A 17,001-nucleotide genomic window follows, 5' to 3' on the forward strand; every position below is an offset into this window, starting at 1 on the left:
ATTGCTTATTAGTTCCAGCTTTTCTGTTAATTCTTTCAGATTTTCTGCATAAACAATCATGTAATTGATGAACAAAAACAATGTTATTTCATCTTTCCCAATTAGTATTCCTTTTGTTTCATTTTCTTATCTCATTGCATTAGCTAGGATGTCCAGTATGTTACTGAAAAGGATGACAAGAGGGTCATCCTTGCTCATGGACATCCTTGCCCTGTTCCTGATTTTAATGGGAAAGATTCTATTGTCTTATCATTAAACATGAAGTTAGTTACAGGGTTTTTAAAATAGATATTCTTATTACATTAAGGAAGTTCCCCTCATTTCCTAGATTTTTAAGATTTTTAAAAAATTATGAATATATGTTGGATTTTGTCAGATGTTTTATTTGCGTCTAATGATATGATCATGTGATTTTTCTTCTATAGCCTGTTGATGGTATGGATTACATTAATTGATATTCTAATGTTGTACCAGCCTTGCATACCTGGAATAAATCTCACTTGATTGAGTTGTATACTTATTTTTATACACTGGGTTTGATTTGCTAGGATTTTGTTGAGAATTTTTGCATCTATGTTCATTAGAGATATTGATCTATAGTTTTCTTCTCTTGTAGTGTCTTTGCCTGGTTTTTGGTGTTAGGGTGATGCTGGCCTGATAGAATGTGTTAGGAAGTATTTCTTCTGCTTCTATAATTTGAAAGAGATTGTACAGGATTGGTATAATTTCTTCCTTAAATGTTTTGTGGAATTCACCAGTGAACCCATCAGGGCCTGGTGATTTCTGTTTTGGAAGGTTGTTAGTTATTTATTCAATATCATTAATAGATATAGGCCTATTCAGATTGTTTACTTCTTTTTCATAATTTTTAATTTTATTTTTTGGTTCTTTTTAAAAATTTCAATAGTGATAGGGGTACAAGTGATTTTGGGTTACGTGGACGAATTATATAGTGGGGAAGTCTGAGATTTTAGTGCACCTGTCACACAAGTACTGTGCATTGTACCCAATATGTAGTTTTTTGTCCCAAATCCTCCTCCAACTCTCCCCTCTTCTGGGTTTCCAGTGTCCATTAAACCACTCTGTATGTCCTTGCATACCCATAGCTTAGTTCCCACTTATAAGTGAGAACATATGGTGTTTGGTTTTTCATTCCTGAGTTACTTAACTTAGAATAATGGCCTCCAGTTTCAGCCAAGTTGCTGAAAATTACATTATTTCATTCCTTTTTATGGTTGAGTAGTATTCCTTGGGGTGTGTGTGTGTGTATATATATATATATATATTGCACTTTATTTATTCACTCATCAGTTGATGGGCACTTAGGTTAGTTCCATGTCTTCACAATTGTGAATTGTGCTGCAGTAAACATACATGTGCAGATTTCTTTTTGATATAATGGCTTCTTTTCCTTTGGGTAGATATCTAGTAATGGAATTGCTGGATCAAATGGTAGATCTACTTTTAGTTATTTGAGAAATCTACATACTCCTTTCCATAAAAAGTTTTACTAATTTACGTTCTCACCAGCAGTGTGTAAGTGTTTCTTCTTCACCACATGAGCATGGGATATATTTCCATTTGTTTGTGTCATCTATGATTTCTTTCGCCTCCTTGGTTAATACTCCTAGGTATTTCATTTTATTTTTTCCAGCTGTTGCAAAAGGAAGTGAGTTATTGATTTGATTCTCAGCTTAGTCGTTGTTGGTGTATAGCAGTGCTACTGATTTATGTATGTTGATTTTATAACCTGAGACTTTACTAAATTCATTTATCAAACCTAGGAGATTTTTTGGAGGAGTCTTTGGGGTTTTCTTGGTATACAATCATATCAGCAAACAGAGGTAGTTTGACTTCCTCTTTTCCAATTTGGGTGCCCTTTATTTCTTTCTCTTATCTGATTGTTCTGGCTAGTATTTCCAGTACTATGTTGAATAAAAGTGTTGAATGTGGGCATCCTTGTTGCATTCCTGTTCACAGGGAATGATTTCAATTTTTCCTCATTCAGTATAGTGCTGGCTGTGGGGTTTTTATATATGGCTTTTATTATCTTGAGGTACGTCCCTTCTATACCTAGTTTGTTGAGGGTTTTTATCATCAAGGGATGATGGAATTTATCAAATGCTTTTTCTGAATCTATTGACTTGCATGTGTTGAACCAACCCTGCATCCCTGGGATAAAACTCACTTGATAATGGTTAATTAACTTTTTAATGTTGAATTTGGTTCGCTAGTATTTTGTTGAGTATTTTTGCATCTGTGTTCGTCAGGGATATGGGTGTGTTGTTTTCTTCTTCTTCTCATGTCCCTTCTTTGCTTTGGTATTGGGGAGATACTGGTTTCATAGAATGAATTAGGGAATATTTGCTCTTTCTCAGTCTTTTGAAATAGTTTCAGTAGTACCCAATTCTTCTAATGTTGGGCAGAATTTGCAATGTGAATCCATCTGGCCTTGGTCTTTTTTTTTCCTGGCAAATTTTGTATTACTGATTCAATATCACTGCTTGCTATTGGTCTGTTTCTATTTCTGATTCAAGCTAGGAAGGATGTATGTTTCCAGGAATCTATTCATTTTCTCTAGATATTCTAGTTTGAGTGCATAGAGGTGTTCATAGTAATCTCAGATGGATTTTTATACTTCTGTGCTGTTGGTTGTAAGTCTTCACTTTCATTTTCCATTAAGCTTATTTGAATCTTTTCTCTTTGTTTCTGGGTTAATCTACCTAATAGTCTATTGATGTTGTCTTTTCAAAAAACAGTTTTCTGTTTCATTGATCTTTGGTATTGTGTTTTTTATTTTTTAGTTTTAATTTCAGTTAGTTCTGCTCTGATCTTTGTCATTTTTTTTTCTTCTGCTAGCTTTGGGTTTGTTCTTCTTTCTCTAGTTCCTTGAGATGTGTTGTTAGTTTGTCAATTTGTGAGGTTTCAGATATTTTTCTGTAGGCATTTAGTGCTGTAAACTTTTCTCTTAGCAAGGCTTCTGCTTTATTTCAGGAGTTGTGATAAGTTGCTTCACTGTTATCATTAATTTCAAAGAATTTTAAAATTTACATCTTGATTTTATTAACCCCAAAATTATTCAGGAGCAGATTATTCAATTTTCATGTATTTGTATAGTTTTCTGCGTTCCTTATGTAGTTGATTTCTAGTTTTATTCCACTGTGGTTTGAGAAGATACTCTAAATGATTTTGATTTTTAAAAATTTATTGAGACTTATTTTGTGTCCTGTTGTATGCTCAATCTTGGAGAATGTTCCATGTGATGATGAGAAGAAGGTATATTCTGCAGTTATTGATAGAATGTTCTGTAGATATCTGTGTAGTCCATTTGTTCTAGAGTACAGTTTAAATTCAGTGTTTCTTTGTTGAATTTCTGACATGATGATCTGTCTAGTGCTGTCAGTGGAGTCTTTTTTTTTTTTTTTTTGAGACAGAGTCTCGCTCTGTTGCCCAGGCTGGATGGAGTGCAGTGGCGCGATCTCGGCTCACTGCAAGCTCTGCCTCCCGGGTTCACGCCATTCTGCTGCTTCAGCCTCCCGAGTAGCTGGGACTACAGGCGCTTGCTACCACGCCTGGCTAATTTTTTGTATTTTTAGTAGAGACGGAGTTTCACCGTGTTAGCCAGGATGGTCTCGATCTCCTGACCTCGTGATCCGCCCACCTCGGCCTCCCAAAGTGCTGGGATTACACGCATGAGCCACCGCGCCAGGCCAAGTGCTGTCAGTGGAGTCTTAAAGTCACTCACTGTTATTGTGTTGCTGTCTACTGATCTCCTCAAGTCAAGTAGTAATAGTTTTATGAATCTGGGAACTCCAGAGGTAGGTGCATACATATTTAGGATTGTAATATTTTCTTGTTGGATTGATTCTCTTATTATTATTACTGTTGCTGCTTTAAAATGTGCTTTATCTGATATAATAATAGGAATTACTGCTCACTTTTGGTTGTCTTTTGCATGGAATATCATTTTCTACCCTTTTACCTTGAGTCTATAAAAATCCTTACATGTTAGGTGTGTGTTTTGAAGACAGCAGATGTTCAGTTTATGATTTCTTTTTTAAGACGGAGTCTTGCTCTGTTGCCAGGCCGGAGTGCAGTAGTGCGATCTCGGATCACTGCAACCTCCACCACCCGGGTTCAAGCGATTCTCCTACCTCAGCCTCCCAAGTAGCTGGGACTACAGGCACGCACCACCACACCCAGCTAATTTTTGTATTTTTAGTAGAGATCAGTTTGTGATTTTTAAAATCCATTCCACCAATCTATATCTTTTAAGAAGAGCATTTAGATCACATATATTCAACATTAATATCGAGATGTGAGGTACTACTTGAGTCATCATGTTGATTGTTACTTAGTTACATTGTTTTCTTCATTGTGTTATTCCTTCATAAGCCCTGTGAGTTTTATGCATTCAAGAGGTTCTCTTCTGGTGCATATCTACCTTTTGTCTTAATCTTTAGAACTTTTAGCATTTCTTGTAGGGCTGGTCTTGTAGTGTCAAATGCCCTCAGCATTTGCTTGAAAAATCTTTATTTCTCCTCCATTTATAAAACATAGTCTTGCTGGATAAAAATTTATTGGTCAACAGTTTTTTGTTTAAGGAGGCCAAAGCTAGGACGCCAATCCCTCCTGGCTTGTCAGGTTCCTACTGAGAAGTCTGCTGTTTGATAGGTTTTCCTTTATAGGTTGCCTTATGCTTTTGTCTTACTGCTCTTAGAATTCTTTTCTCCCTTAGACCCTCTTGTATTTGGATGTATAAATCTCTATCAAGGCCAGGGAGGTTTTCCTCAATTATTTCCTCAAGCAAGTTTTTCAAAGTTTTCACTTCTTCTTCAGAACACCAGTGATTCTTAGGTTTGGCAATTGTACATAGTCCCACATTTCCTGGAGACTTTGTTCTTTTATTTTTTTTTTGTATAATTGGGCTAATTAAAAAGCCTTTTTTGAGCTCTGAAATTCTTTCTCTTTGGTATAGTGTATTGTTAAAATTTTCCGTTGCATTTTGTAATTTCCTAAATGTGTTATTTAGTTCCAAAATCTCTAATTTTTTTATTCTTCATCTTGTTTTAGTATTCATGATATGTTTCTGCATTGTTTGAATTTCTTTACGATTTAGCCATATATATTCATCATTTATCTCTCTGTGAGTACACTTAGCTCCTGGCTACATCTTTGGACGTGTCTTCCTAAGGACTAGTATGAGAACATATGGGGTGTACACCTAGGAGTGGGGTTTCTGGGTCCTTGGGGTGCTCATTCTTGATTTCCTTGAGTAGGCAACAATGTAGGTTTGCATCTGCAGGGTCTGAGGGTTCTCAGATCTTCATATCATGTCCAACACTTAGTATTATATGACTTTCTAATGTTTTTCAATTGGATGGGTGCAATTTGATATTCATTGCTTTGTTTTATGTTTCTTTATTTTCTACTGAAGTTGAGCCTCTGTCTCTGTTTTTTTTTTTTTTTTTTTTTTGAGCAGGGGAACCAAGTCTCACTCTGTCGCCCAGGCTGGAGTGCAGTGGTGTGATCTCAGCTCACTGCAACCTCCACCTCCTGGGTTCAAGTGATTCTCCTGCCTCAGCCTCCTGAGTAGCTGGGATTACAGGCGCCCACCACCATGCCCAGCTAATTTTTTGCATTTTTAATAGAGACGGGGTTTTGCCATGTTGGCCAGGCTGGTCTTGAACTTCTGACCTCTGGTGACCCACCTGCCTTGGCCTCCCAAAGTGCTGGGATTACAGGCGTGAGCCACCACACCTGGCCAGTATTTCTTTTTTTTTGTTTTTTTTGAGTCTTTATTTCCATTTTAGTGATCATTCAGCATATGATAGAGCCATTATGTTATTTATACAATCATGATAATAATAATTATTCTTTGTTTGCCAACATCTATCTTCAAATCAAAATAGTGAGATATACAATTTCTCTATAAATAGACCAGCCTAGTTTTGATAATGCATATAATGAAACATTTAATTATATATTGTACTTTTTAAAGATTATTTAGAGTATTTTTTATTTCAGTAGTTTTTGGGGAACAGGTGGTGTTTGGTTATATGCATATGTTCTTTAGTGGTGATTTCTGACATTTTGGTGTACTCATCACCGAGCAATGTACACTGCACCCATTGTGTAGTCTTTTATTCTTCACCCACCTCCCAACCTTCCCCTTGAGTACCCAGAGTCCAATATATTATTCTTATCCTTTTGCACCCTCATAGCTTAGCTCCCACTTATAAGTGAGAATATAAAATGTTTGGGTTTCCATTCCTGAGTTACTCCATGTAGAATAATGGTCTCTAACTCCATCCAGGTTGCTGTGAATGCAATTATTTCATTTTCTTAGGGCTGAGAAGTATTCCGTGGTATATATATGTATATATACATATATCACATTTTCTTTATCCATTCATGGGTTGATGGGCATTTAGGCTGGTTTCATAATTTTGCAACTGTGAATTGTGCTGCTATAAACATGTGTGTGCAAGTGTTTTTTTCATATAATGACTCCTTGTTCTCTGGGTAGATACTCCAGTAGCGGGATTGCTGGATCAAATGGTAGATCTACTTTTTGTTCTTTAAGAAATCTCCATATTGTTTTCCATAGTGGTTGTACTAGTTTACATTTCCACCAGCAGTGTAAAGGTGTTCCCTTTTCACCATATTCATGCCAGCATCTATTTTTTTTTAATTTTTAAATTATGGCCATTCTTGCAGGAGTAAGGTGGTATCTCATTGTGTTTTTGATTTGCATTTCCCTGATAATTAGTGATTTTAACTTTTTTTTATGTTTGTTGGCCATTTGTATATCTTCTTTTGAGAATTATCTATTCATGTCCTTAGCCCACTTTTTGATGGGATTATTTGCTTTTTTTTTGCTTATTTGTTTGAGTTCCTTGTAGATTCTGGATATTAGTCCCTTGTCAGATACATAGTTTATGAGTATTTTTTCCCACTTTGTGGATTTTCTGTTTACTCTGCTGATTATTTCTTTTGCTGTGAAGAAGCTTTTTAGTTTAAGTCCAATCCATTTATTTTTATTTTTGTTGCATTTGCTTTTGGATTCTTGGTTATGAACTCTTTGCATAGGCCAATGTCTAGAAGAATTTTTCCAAAGTTATCTTCTAGAAGTGATCAAAATGTATACATTTAAAATAAACCATACAATTTTACTAGTAAGAAAGCCTGTAGTTAAGTTTAGTTCAAATTGAATTTCACAAGTTAGTAATTTAAATCCTTAGACAAAGTTACAGAAAGTGCATCTTCTTGTTTTCCATCTTCATACAATGTTAATTTTTTCTCTTTGGTGTTTATACCATTTAAAAAATAAAAACAGCCTAATACTTAAGCAATATGTACATTTAAATTTTTGGTGGTGGTTTATATTTTAAAAGAAACAGCTTTCTTAGAATTTGCCTCAATTTCTGGTAGAAATGCTTACAGGAACTAGCTAATTAAAACTAAGAACAGCACATTCAAAATATTGGTTTACTTTATAGCAAATGGTTGTTCTTTGAATACTAATGAAGATAGACAAGACCCATTAAGGTGAAATGGGCTATTTCAAATATTCAACAGTTTACTATATATATATATATATATAGAGAGAGAGAGAGAGAGAGAGAGAGAGAGAGAGAGAGAGAGAGTCTTGCTCTGTCTTCCAGGCTGGAGTGCAGTGGCCCAATCTCAGCTCACTGCAACCTTTGCCTCCTGAGTTCAAGTGATTCTCCAGCTCAGCCTCATAAGTAGCTGGACCACAGGTGCGCATCACCATGTGCAGATAATTTTTGTATTTTTAATAAACTGGGATTCACCATGTTGGCCACGCTGGTCTCAAACTCCTGACCTCAAGTGATCTGCCCACCTTGGCTTCCCAAAGTGTTGAGATTACAGGTGTGAGCCACCACGCCCAATCCTAGTTTATATAAATACTAAAAAAAGGTTTTTTTAATCTTTGCCTAGAAACTGCTATTTTTTTAAATTTTATTATTATACTTTAAGTTTTAGGGTACATGTGCACAACGTGCAGGCTTGTTACATATGTATACATGTGCCATGTTGGTGTGCTGCACCCATTAACTCGCCATTTACATTAGGTATATCTCCTAATGCTATCCCTCCCCACTCCCCCAACCCCACAACAGGCCCCAATGTGTGATGTTCCCCTTCCTGTGTCCATGTGTTCTCATTGTTCAATTCCCACCTATGAGTGAGAACATGCGGTGTTTGGTTTTTTGTCCTTGCGATAGTTTGCTGAGAATGATGGTTTCCAGCTTCATCCATGTCCCTACAAAGGACATGAACTCATCCTTTTTTATGGCTGCATAGTATTCCATGGTGTATATGTGCCATATTTTCTTAATCCAGTCTATCATTGATGGACATTTGGGTTGGTTCCAAGTCTTTGCTATTGTGAATAGTGTCGCAATAAACATACGTGTGCATGCGTTTTTATAGCAGCATGATTTATAATCCTTTCGGTATATACCCAGTAATGGGATGACCGAGTCAAATGGTATTTCTAGTTCTAGATCCTTGAGGAATCGCCACACTGACGTCCACAATGGTTGAACTAGTTTACAGTCCCACCAACAGTGTAAAAGTGTTCCTCTTTCTCCACATCCTCTCCAGCACCTGTTGTTTCCTGACTAAAAAAAAGTTTTTAAGAGCTAAGCATCTGTATCCACTGACAGCAATGCAATACCTAGTTTATGATGACTTGAAACAAAACAAATACCCATAAGGAAAAAAGCTGTATTTTATCTAAATTTACTTTCAGTCAATAGTTAAGTAGCATTTTCCTCCCAGTACTATACTCCCTCTCCCTATAAGGCTGTTCTTGGGAGCCAGACGGTTTAGGTAATAAGGTAGTCAAGAGGGTAACTGCTTGTAGTTATAAATTTACAGTAACTTTTTGCTTTTCTCTTAATTTGCTAATAGTTGTGTCTAAAAAATGCAATTCTTAGAAAGGTATCATTTCTGATTTTGTTGTCTTCTGTAACCTGTGGAAACTAACCACATGAAACCACAATATTAGCAAATTTCTTGAAATCCGTATAGAAAACATAAATTATCACTAATTTCAAACTCTGATTTATTAGTGTGTCACTCAATCTTTTAAAAAAATGAAAAAGAAAAAGAAAAGCGGCTCCAAAGACAGTCTTATACCATTCTTTAAAAAGGAAACTGTTTCATTGAACTTTACACTCTCCCCACACCGCAGTTTCAAAACAGTGTATTTAATTGTCATAGTCATGGGCATTACACCAAGATGAGGTTTTATATTTTGCTCCCATAGCTTCTGGTTAACAAAAAACACATGCTTCTTTTATTGAAGGAGTTTTGTCCAGCTGATGTTAATGTATTTCTTCCAATATTTTTAATCCTCATCTTTGTTTCTGGAGGCATTGCCTCAGGTTGACTACCTTCATCTTCATTAAAACCTGCTGCTACCAAAATAATTTTTGAAGCAAGAGTTGAAACAGGTTCTTTAGACTTACTTAATCCAAGTTTGGTGGATATGGCTGATGCTTTCGTTGTCATCTGACTACCTGTGGCAGATCTAAACTTGATCTTTGTAGGCTTTGTTGGGAGGACTGCAGCTTCTTTTTCAGCTGATGGCTTCTCAGTGCTGCGACCAGAACTTTTTCCTCCATTACTGGAATAAACAGTCTTAGTTTTCACAGGTTTTTTCACTTCTTCTTCAGGTCCTCCAATGGCTCCAGCTCACTGCAACTTTTTAGCCTTCTCCTCTCCCACCTTCCCATCTGCCATTTTCTCTGCCGTGGCCTACCCTGCAGCCAAGCCAAGTTCTTTCAGACTTTTTGCTGTAGGCGTTTAATGCTATAAAGTTTCCTCTTAGCACCACTTTTGCTGTATCTCAGATGTTTTGATAGGTTGTGTCATTATTATCATTCCGTTCAAAGGATTTTTAAATTTCAATCTTAATTTTATTGTTGACCCAAAGATTATTCAGGAGCAGATTATTTAATTTCCACATATTTATATAGTTTTGAACATTCCTTTCTGTATTCAGGCTTCCAATTTTTTTCCACTGTGGTCAGCAAGAGTACTGATATAATTTTGATACTCTTAAATTTATTGAGACTTTTTTGTTGCCTATCTTATGGTCTATCTTGGAAAATGTTCCATGTTCTGATAAAAAGATTATATATTCTGCAGTTGTTGGGTAGAATGTTCTGTAAACATCTGTTAAGTTGATTTGTTCTAAGGGTATAGCTTAAGTCAATGGTTTCTTATTTGACTTTCTGTCTTGATGACCTGTCTAGTGCTGTCAGTGGAGTATTAGTTTCCCACTATTACTGTGTTGCCATCTGTCTCATTTCTTAGGCCTAGTAGTAACTGTTTTATTGTTTTTTTAAATTGTTTTATTAATTTGGGAGCTCCAGTGTTAGGTGCATATATATTGTGATATTTTTCTGTGGCTAATTCTTTCATCATTATATAATGTCTCTGTTTGTCTTTTTAAACTGTTGAGGCTTTAAAATCTATTTTGTCTGGTATGAGAATAGCTACTCCTGCTTGCTTTTGGTTTTCATTTGCATTGAATATCTCTTTCCACCCCTTTACATTATGTTTATGTGAGGCCATATGTATTAGGTGAGTTTCTTGAAGACAGCAGATACTTTGTTGGTAGATTTTTATCCATTATGCCGTTCTGTATCTTCTAAGCAAAGCGTTTAGGCAACTTACATTTAACGTTAGTATTGAGATGTGAGGTACCATTCTGTTCATCGTGCTACTTGTTGCCTGAATATCTTTTTTTCCTTGTGTAATGACTGATAGGCCCTGTGAGATTTATGCTTTAAGGAGGTTCTATTTTGGTGTATTTCAAGGTTTTGTTTCAAGATTTAGAACTCCGTTTAGCATTTCTTGTAGTGCTGGCTTGGTAGTGGCAAATTCTCTAAGCGTTTGTTTGTCTGAGGAAGACTGTATCTTTTCTGTAGTATGTTTACACACTGCTATAAAGGACTACCTGAGACTGGGTAATTTATAAAGAAAAGTGGTTTAATTGACTCACAGTTTCACATGGCTGTGGAGTCCTTATGAAACTTACAACTATGGCAGAAGGTGAAGCAGAAGCAAGGCATGTCTTACATGGTGGCAGGAGAGGGAAAGAAATGGGGAAAGTGTCACACTTTAAAACCATCAGGTGGTGTGAGAACTCACTATCATAAGGACAGCATGGGGGAAATTCATTCCCATAATCTAATTACCTCCCACCAGGTCCCTCCCCTGACACAGGAATTACAATTCAACATGAGATTTGGGTGGGGACATAGAGCCCAACCATATCATTCCACCCCTGGCCTCTTTCAAATCTCATGTCTTTCTCACATTACAAAATCAATTATGAATTCCCAACAGTTCATCAAAGTCTTAACTCCTTCCAGCATTAACTCAAAATTTCAAGTTAAATGTCTCATCTGAGACAAAACAAGTTCATTTTGCCCATGATGGGAGGGGCTTCCCTGAATGTCTCTGACCGACCCTGGAGACATTTTCCCCATTGTCTTGGCTATTAACATTCAGCTTCTCTTTACTTATGCAAATTTCTGCAGCTGGCTTGAATTTCTTTCTAGAAAATGGGTTTTTCTTTTCTACCACAAAGTCAGCTGCAAATTTTTTAAACTTTTATGCTCTACTTTCCTTTTAAACATAAGTTCCAATTTCAGACCAGCTCTTTGTGAATGCATATGACTGTACACTGTTAGGAGCAGCTGGGTAATATTTTGAATGCTTTGTTGCTTAGAAATTTTTTACTCCAGATACCCTAAATAACCTCTTTCACGTTCAAAGTTCCACGGATATTTGGGGAAGGGGCACAATGCCATTAGTCTTTTTTCATAAAAAGAGTGACCTTTGCTTCAATTTCCAGTGAGTTTCTATCTTTACCTGAGACTACCTCAGCCTGGACTTCACTGTTTATATCGCTATCAGCATTTTGGTCACAACCATTCAACACGTCTCTAGAAAGTTCCAAACTTTCCCACATCTTCCTGTATTCATCTGAGCTTTTCAAATTGTTTCAACCTCTGCCTGTTACCCAGTTACCAAGTTGCCTCCACATTTTCATGTATCTTTATAGCAGTGCTCCACTCATCTGGTACAGAATTCCTGTATCAGTCAGTTTTCACACTGCTATAAAGAACTACCTGAGACTGGGTAATTTATAAAGAAAATAGGTTTAATTGATTCACAGTTCTGCATGCCTAGGGAGGCCTCAGAAATCTAACAATCATGGCAGAAGGTAAAGGGTAAGCAACGTATATGTTACATGACAGAATGAGAGAGAGCACGAGGTGGGGATGTGCCACACTTTAAAACCATCAGATCTTGTGAGAACTCACCCACTATCACAAGAACAGCATGGGGGAAATCTGCCTTCATGATTTAATAACCTCCCACCTGGTCCCTCCCCTGACATATGGGGATTATAATTCAACATGAGATTTGAGTGGAGACAGAGCCAAACCATACCACCTTCACTTATGAAACTTAATTTTGCCGGATACAAAATTCTTGGCTGATAATTACTTTGTTTAAGAAAGCTAAAGATAGGACCCCAATCCTTTCTCGCTTCTAGGGTTTCTGCTGACAAATCTGTAGTTAATCTGACAGATTTTATTTTATAGGTTACCTGATGCTTTTGTCTCATGGCTCTTAATATTCTTTCCTTCATCTTGACTTTAGATAACCTGATGACTATGTTCCTAGGTGATAATCTTTTTGCAATAAATTTTCCAGGTGTTCTTTGGGCTTCTTATATTTGGATGTCTAGATCTCTAGCATGACGAGGGAAGTTTTCCTTGATTATTCCCTGAAATACATTTTCCAAACTTTTAAGATTTCTTTTCTTTCTCAGGAAGAACAATTGTTTTTATGTTTGATCATTTAACATAATCCCAAATTTCTTGGAGGTTTTATTCATTTTTAATTTTTTTCTTTGTCTTTGATAGATTGGGTTAATTCAGACACCTTTTCTTTGAGCTGTGAAGTTCTTCTATTCATTTAATTCTGTTTTTTTAACATTTTCAGTGTATTTTGCATTTTTCTAAGTGTGTCTTTCATTTCCAGAAGTTGTGATTATCTTGTCTTTATGATAGCCATTTCTGTGGAGGCTTTTTTATCCATCCTGTATTTTTAAAAAAATTCTTTAAGTTGGTTTTCACTTTTCTCTGGTGCCTCCTTGAGTAGCTTAATAATCATCCTTCTGAATTCTTTGGCAATTCAGATGTTTTTTCCTTGGTTGGGATCCATTGCTGGAGAGCTAGTGTGATCTTTTGGTGTTGTTATAGAACCTAGTTTTGTCATATTACCAGAATTACTTTTCTGGTTTCTTCTTATTTGGGTAGACTGTTTTGGTTGAAAAATCTGGAACTCAAGGGGTGCTGTTCAGATTTTTTTGTCCCATGGGGTGATCTTTGATGTGGTGCTATTCCCCTTCCCCTAGAGATAGGACTTCCTGAGAGCCAGACTGCACTGATTGTGATTGCCCTCCTGGGTCTGAACACCCAGCAGGGCTACCTGACTTTTGGCTGGTGCTGAGGAATGTCTGCAAAAAGTCCTGTGATGTGACTCATCTTCAATCTCCCAGCTGTGGATACCGGCACCTGGTCCAGTGCTAGAGTAGTAGCTCAGGAGTGTAGTGGACTCTGTGAGAGTCCTTGGTAGTTTTGTTTAGTGCACCAGTTTTCTCAAATGCTTGTCATGCTGACAGTGAAGTTATCACATGGATGGATTCGGGACATCTGATTAGCCAGGGTGTTGCAGGCGGAGGAATTAGTTGTTGTTTTCTCCTTTGGAGCAGGGGTGTTCTGTTAGGAGTTGCTGTAATGGCTTGAGTTGGTTGGCCTCCAGCCAGGAGGTGGTGCTTTCAAGGAGCACTAGTTGTGGTAATAGAAGGAGGATACAATCTTGCCCTACATTGGCCAGGACAAGTACTCCAGTTCCTCGGGTGATGGGTACAGTCATGGAACTCCCAAGAGCTTATGTCTTTTTCCTTTGGCTACCAGAGTGCATAGAGAAAAACCATCAGGTGGGTGCAGGGTTAGACGGGTCTGAGCTCAGACTCTCCTTAAGTGGGGCTTGCTGTGGCCACTGTTGTAGATGTAGGGTGGTTATCAGGCCGATGAAGTTATGTTCCCAGGGGAATTATGGCTACCTCTACTGCATCATACAGGTCACCAGGGAAGTGGGGGAAAGTCGGCAGTGACAGGCCTTCACCCAGCTTTCATGCAATCAGCAAAGCCAATCTCATTCCTGCTGTGCCCCACCAACAGCACTGAGTTTATATCCAGGCAACTGGTGAGCAGGACAGGGACATTACCCCAGGCTTCAAGCTTCCCCCTTGAGAAAGCAAGCAGAGTTCTCAGGCCTCATCCCTCCCTTCCTGCCTGCACCTTCGGCTGAGGCTTCTGTGCTTGTATCTGCACTTCTTGTTTGCTCCCCACCCCCACCCCCGCCACCCAGATTCTTCTCAGTAAAATTTGTGCTCAATAGAAATTATTACAAAGTTCAGCTATGAGCTTCCTTCACCCTGTGAGCCCTGCTCAATTCTTTCTGGCTGCCTTTCTTTCCCCAAGGACCTCTGTTAGATAAGGAATGACTTCCCTAAGCTTGAGCTGGGGACCAAGAGTGCCTACAGGTTTCTTCCCACTGCTCCTTCTACTTTCATATTTTGCTCAGCAACCTAAATCCACTTCAGCTCTAGGTAAGGTTAAATCCTTCTCCCAGATCTGGATTTTCAGGTTTCTCAGTGGTTATGTGTGTTCGGAGGCAGACTTTTCCTTTCTCTCACTTTGGGAACTCATAATTTTTTGGCTGCCTTACAGAGTTTTTAGCAGCAAGCTGCTGCTTTCAAAGGGGCTGTGAATTATTTTGATCTTCCTGGTGTGTTCCTGTGGTGGTTCTTGGAGCAAAAGTTTACAGTGTGAATCTTCAGACACTGTTCTGTTCATCGAAGCGAGAGCTGCACGCTGGTTCTGTCTTCTATCTGCCATTTTTTTAACCACCTCCTGTTTTTGTCTTTAAAATATCTATCTCTTTAGACATTTTTCATTTATATCCCAAATTATTCTTAAAATTTTTTATGTTGGTGTTCACCTTTCTTTTGTATCTTCATGAGTAACTTAATAATTAACTTTTTGCATTCTTTATCTGACATTTCAAAGATTTTATCTTGGTTTGGATCCATTGCTGGAGAGCTAGTGTGATGTTTTTGGGACCTTAGAGAACCCTGTTTTCTCATTTTGCCAGAATTAGTTTTTGGCTTCTTCTCGTTTTGATAAACTGTTTCTTCTTTTTTTAATTATTTTTTTATTTGACTACATTTTTTTAAATTTCTTGTTTTCTCCTTAGGGATATGACTTAAATGTTTATGGTTCATTGTAACCTAATTTGACTCTGGATGCTTTTAGTGGTGAAGACTCTGTATGAGTTCCTTGGTTACAGAGAGTCCTTTTCACTAGCAGAAATGCTGATGTTTCACATAGAGAAGGATCGTTACTCTACCCTTCATACAAGCCTGAACCTGGAGGGCGCTCCTCGTCTGGGGATGCAGTCACCCTGAAGTTCTCCAGAAAGGCTGTCTACAGGTTTACCCACCACTGAGCTCTTATGGAAGAAGCCTCAGCTATGTCAGCATTGGTGGGCAAGGGGAAGAAGTCACCTTCTCTAGCACCCTTCATAAGTACCAGGGCTGCTTGTTTGGGTAGAGCCACAGACTTTCTCCACTGAGTCTAGTACTGCTCCTGTGCCTATGCTTAAAGAAACTTTTCATAAGCAGAAAATTCTGGAACTCAAAGCCTGCTGTCTGGATTCTTTTGTCCCACAGGGTACTTTTTTGATGTGGTACACTCTTCCCTCCCCTAGGAGTAAGAGTCCCTGAGGGACAAGCTACTGTGAATCATGCTGCTCTTCTGGGCCTAGCTACCTAGTGGAACTGCCACACTTGGGGATGGTGCTGGGGCATGTCTGCAAGGGATCCAGTGATGTGACATTTCCTCAAGTCTCCCAGCAGCAGGTATCAGCACCAACTCTCACTCTCCTGCCACTGCCATCAGTTAGATTTCTTTGGTTATAAATACTCGTAGTGTGTTGGCTTTCTCAAGTGCCAGTTGTAGTAGTAATGAGCTAGTCATGTGGACAGACTCAAGACTTCCTGGTTAACCGGGGTGCTGCAGGCAATGGTGATAGCTGAGGTCTTACACAAGTTTTCTTGTTCCTGGGCACTGTGTTACTTTGCTTACATATACTATATTGAACCATATTGATTGGCCTTCAGCCAGGAGGTGGTGCTTGTAAGACAGCACCAGCTGCAGTGGTGGTGGTGGGAATTGTGTCTGCCTTATATTACCCAGGGAAGGTAATCTGGTGTCTCAGACAATGAGCAGGGCCATAGAGCTCCCAAAAGTTTCTGTGTTTTATGCTAAGCTACCAGGGCAGGTGGAAGGGTAAAGCCAAGTGGTGGTTGAGTCAGGCAAGTCTGCACTCTGACTCCCCATGTGCAGGTATAAGCAGCAGCCCCAGTGGGGATCAGATGGCAATTATTTGGTCACTGATGTAATGTTCCACGGAGGAGTGCAGCTGCGTCCGCTGCACGGAAGAATCTGCATTTAGGGGAGGGAGTAGCAGACAGCAGTAAGCCCCACCCAGCTCCCACACAATTGGCAAGGTATGTTTCACACACCACAGTGTTCCACTAGGAGCAGCTAGATAGATTCTAGGCAGTCTACACTCAGAACTCAAACTGCCCCAGGCCATAAGTCTTCTCCCTCAAGACAGAAACCATGGCTTTCAGGCCAGGGCCCACCCACTCCACACTTGCACCTGTGGCTATAGCACTCTTCCTCCTTGCCCCTCGGTTCTGGTTAAGGGGGTTTGTCCCACTTGAGATTATATTATGAATCTCAGTTGGGAGCTTTTATCAACCTGGGACTGCCACCTGAGTTATCCAGCTGACTTCTGCAAGGTCCC

The 17,001-nt window shown here is 38.5% G+C and overlaps 1 pseudogene; it reads right to left on the reverse strand.

Moving 5' to 3' along the window:
* Window positions 1–9,242: 9,242 nt before the first annotated feature.
* LOC100583506 lies at window positions 9,243–9,777 on the reverse strand (annotated as a pseudogene).
* Window positions 9,778–17,001: the final 7,224 nt, after the last annotated feature.

The sequence above is a fragment of the Nomascus leucogenys genome, chromosome X (genome assembly GCF_006542625.1).
Source record: "Nomascus leucogenys isolate Asia chromosome X, Asia_NLE_v1, whole genome shotgun sequence".
Lineage (NCBI taxonomy): Eukaryota > Metazoa > Chordata > Mammalia > Primates > Hylobatidae > Nomascus > Nomascus leucogenys.